Here is a 3,925-nt window from a genome sequence, read left to right as displayed (position 1 = left end):
AATCACACTTAGTTACATAAAAACAACCACTCACATTCCACTTTTAAATTTAATACCAGATCTGCAAAATCAACAATGTATGTAAAAACATATCAGCCACCTTCGTAATGATGCAAATAAATCTGGAGCTACAGTACATTATTGTCTTTAAAAAACCCGCAATAATAATGACTAGAAAATAGCTTGCTGAAATTCAACATAAACAAGTGCATTGTGATGCATTATGGCTCCATTAATATAAACTATGCACTTTTCATTATTGGTATACAATTTTATGATTTCGATTCTAAATGAGATCTTGGAGTTATATTTCTGCAAATCTTAAATAGAAAGATCAAATAACTATTGCAATTGGAAAAGCAAATCAAATGCTGGAATGAGTAAAGAAATCGTTTGCAAGTTTAGATTGTCGACTTATGAAATCTCTTTATTTAACATTCATTTGTCCACTTCTTGAATTTTCAGTTCCGGTTTGCTCTCCTTATATAAAAGGAGACTGTAATGCAATTAAAAGATTACAACACAGAGCAACTAAAATTGTTTCATAAATTAGCAGTCTCAAATATTAGCAGTCTCAAATATACCCTACCTAAGAAAAGAAAAAGGGGAGATTTGATAGCATTATAAAAACATTTGCACGGTAAGAAAAACAGAAGAAAATGTTTTCCACTTGTTAAAAACTGTTTAAGAGGGCATTTCCTTAAATACCACAAAGAATTTGCTGATAATTATTTGAAGGAGTATTTTCTTTTTAACAGAACTGCAAATACACAGAATTTATCTGTTAAAAGTGATTAACATAAATACATTAGATTATATAAGAAACTTTGGTGAGAAAATACACATTTTGTATAGATAGGTTTTATTTTTAATACTAAAAAGTAGTATTTTAGTTGCATTTAAAAATTGTTATTTAGTTGTATTAAAGTTGTATTAATAAAACTAAAACTTTTTTACCTTTCAGCTGTTTAATGATCGTCAAAAGCATGAAGCTAAATATCACTGTAAAAAATCTTGTTGTATTTCAATATCCAAACTTAATCTTCAGTTGCAAAACTTGTTATTCAAAATATTTATTTGAAAATATAAAAATAAATTTAAAAATACATAATTATAAAAAGCAATAAACGAAATGCAATTACATTACAATTGCATTTGCTTACAATTATTATAAGCATAAAAGAAAATAAAAAATAGAAAGATAATAAACTTAACTACATGAAAACAAACGCTGATTTAATTAGAATTTTATGTAATTTATCATATATAAATATTTGGAATGCTTTATATATCTTCTCTGGAAAATCTTGTCAAATTAATGTTAAAATAAAATTATTAAAAAGCTCTTCCATACCAATGTCATGGAATTTTACATAAAAGCACTCAAGACAGTAGTACAGCACTATTAAAATATATAAGTTTTGCAATAACAGAGCTCTCATTATTTATTAAAATTTTTAATATAAATCAAATTTTTTGACTAAACAAATTAGTTATTGATGCAAAAACACAAGTAACAAAAGTATTATGAGTTATGTTTAAATATTGGCCGCGGATAGAGCACCGAAAGTTATAAAGTTTAACTAATAAAATCTCTAATTTTAAAACAATAAAAAACGGGATTTATTTTTACACGTGACTTTATAAAGTCACGCGCTTGGCACACCTATCCAAAAACGGTCCCAACCTCAATTTTGAGGACCAAAAAAACGACCGATGGGCCATTGATCTGCAAGGTCTCAGGTATCACCAGATGTAAAAATTAAAATCTAATCTCTATAGCCAAAGGAGAAAAACGCATTTAAAGTTTTATAGCACTTTACGCTACTGTTCGCACTTGGAGCCCCGTTGTAAATCTATTTTGTTTGTTTTTTTCACTTTCGGGTTATGGAGTTTTTAAAAAATATCAAAAACTCTTAACATATATGTGTTGACTATAACCTGACAAAATATCAGCTCTTTAATATTTGTATAGTGTATGGCACTAAAAGGCTTTCAGCGCCATACCCTATACTTTAATAAAGTATAGAGTATGGCACTAAAAACCTCTTTAAAAAGAGACAACGGATGCTTTACGTTTTTATTCTAACCTTATTATCTACTACGGAAGTTTCAAAATTTAATAGAATTAAGCCTTGGCATGTATCTTTCAGGCAAAAAAAATAGAAGCAAGATATCTTTTATCTGTGTAAAGATATAGCTCTTATAGTAAGAATCTCGCCTTTGAAAAAACGGCCAAAATATAGCAGCTTTTTGTGGTTTTTATGCTTTTAAAAGATTCAAAATTACATCAAATAACTAATTTAGTAACAATACCATGTGACTAGCGGATATGGGATTCTATAGTTGTTAGACTTCACATTTGTGTGTAATTTGTCTGCAAAAAGAGTGCTTTTTTTGTCCAAGTTTATATAAAATATGGGACAGAAAACACATAGTTAAAGGCATTTTTTCTAATTGTTCTGAATTTAAAACACATAAAAACCTCTTTAGTTGTTAAACCCACAGGTTTGCTTTGTTATTTTTGTTTAAAGTTATTGACCAAATATTGGACATAATAAAAACTTTTTTTGTGATGTTAAATCTAGTGAATTCAAAAAACATGGAACTCCAAGAAACTTCAGATCCATTAGGATTTAATACAAAGCATTCATTGAGAAAGAGAATGGCAAAATGTGTGCAAAGGATTTTCATAATCTTTAAAAAGCATAAAAACCACAAAAAGCTGCTATATTTGTTTTTTCAAAGGCAAGATTCCTGCTATAAGAGCTATATCTTTACACAGATAAAAGATATCTTGCTTCTATTTTTTTTTGCCTGAAAGATACATGCCAAGGCTTAATTCTATTAAATTTTGAAACTTCCGTAGTAGATAATAAGGTTAGAATAAAAACGTAAAGCATCCGTTGTCTCTTTTTAAAGAGGTTTTTAGTGCCATACACTATACAAATATTAAAGAGCTGATATTTTGTCAGGTTATAGCCAACACATATATGTTAAGAGTTTTTGATATTTTTTAAAAACTCCATAACCAGAAAGTGAAAATAACAAACAAAATAGATTTACAACGGGGCTCCAAGTGCGAACAGTAGCGTAAAGTGCTATAAAACTTTAAATGCGTTTTTCTCCTTTGGCTATAGAGATTAGATTTTAATTTTTACATCTGGTGATACCTGAGACCTTGCAGATCAATCGCCCATCGTTCGTTTTTTTGGTCCTCAAAATTGAGGTTGGGACCGTTATTGGATAGGTGTGTCGATGTAGGCGATTAAAAATTATTCGATTTACAAACCATTCGAGGTGATTTACAAATATAAGGCGATTTACAAATTATTCGAATTCTTTTATTTGGAATTAGCATAATTTTATCAGCGTGTTATGTCCAAACAAGAGCTTTATATGTTATAATTTTTTTTTGCTTTAGGTTTCTAATATTTAAAGAAACTTTTCTTTTTTATATATAATTTTCAAAACATATTACTATTCTTTTTGTGAATCTAAAAAACACCATTTGGGAGTTTTTAGATCACTTTCGCTCATCGACGTAAACACGAGCTTAGTTTAAATCTTTTGAAAATGTGCCTTAACATACTGTGGATCTTAGTTCTAATCGGTTCTGACGTATATAATAATTATATATAGTTGTCAAAATACAAAGTTTCTATCGATTTTCACAAAAAATACTAGAATTCCGACCAAGGAAGAGCTTATATTAAGAAAAATTTTCATTAAACAATCAGAACAGATCATATTAGTAAACTGTGTTCATTAGGTGAAAAACGTATTTATTTAAAATCTTATTTAAAACTTGGACAAGCAAATGTGATTTTAAGAAAATTTTTTTGTAAAAAAAAGAATCTTCGGTCTGGGTTTTTTTGCAACAAACATTTATATTTTAACTTTTTTCGCCTTTTCATAATTTACA

General features: G+C 28.2%; 1 protein-coding gene across 2 annotated transcripts in view; it reads right to left on the bottom strand.

Annotated features, from left to right (window-relative positions):
• Positions 1–1,570, bottom strand: part of LOC136088615 (E3 ubiquitin-protein ligase PDZRN3-like) — a 34,008-nt gene extending 32,438 nt beyond the window's left edge. The window contains exon 1 of one of the 2 annotated variants that reach the window (XM_065812759.1): positions 958–1,570. The gene's annotated coding sequence lies outside the window, so the exon portion shown is untranslated. The remainder of the gene's footprint in view (positions 1–957) is intronic. The other variant, XM_065812758.1, reaches the window with a different exon arrangement.
• Positions 1,571–3,925: the final 2,355 nt, after the last annotated feature.

This window comes from Hydra vulgaris, chromosome 12 (assembly GCF_038396675.1).
Source record: "Hydra vulgaris chromosome 12, alternate assembly HydraT2T_AEP".
In the NCBI taxonomy this organism is placed as follows: Eukaryota; Metazoa; Cnidaria; class Hydrozoa; order Anthoathecata; family Hydridae; genus Hydra; species Hydra vulgaris.
Note: the sequence above shows the minus strand (reverse complement) of the source record. Positions and strands in the feature narration are given on the sequence as shown.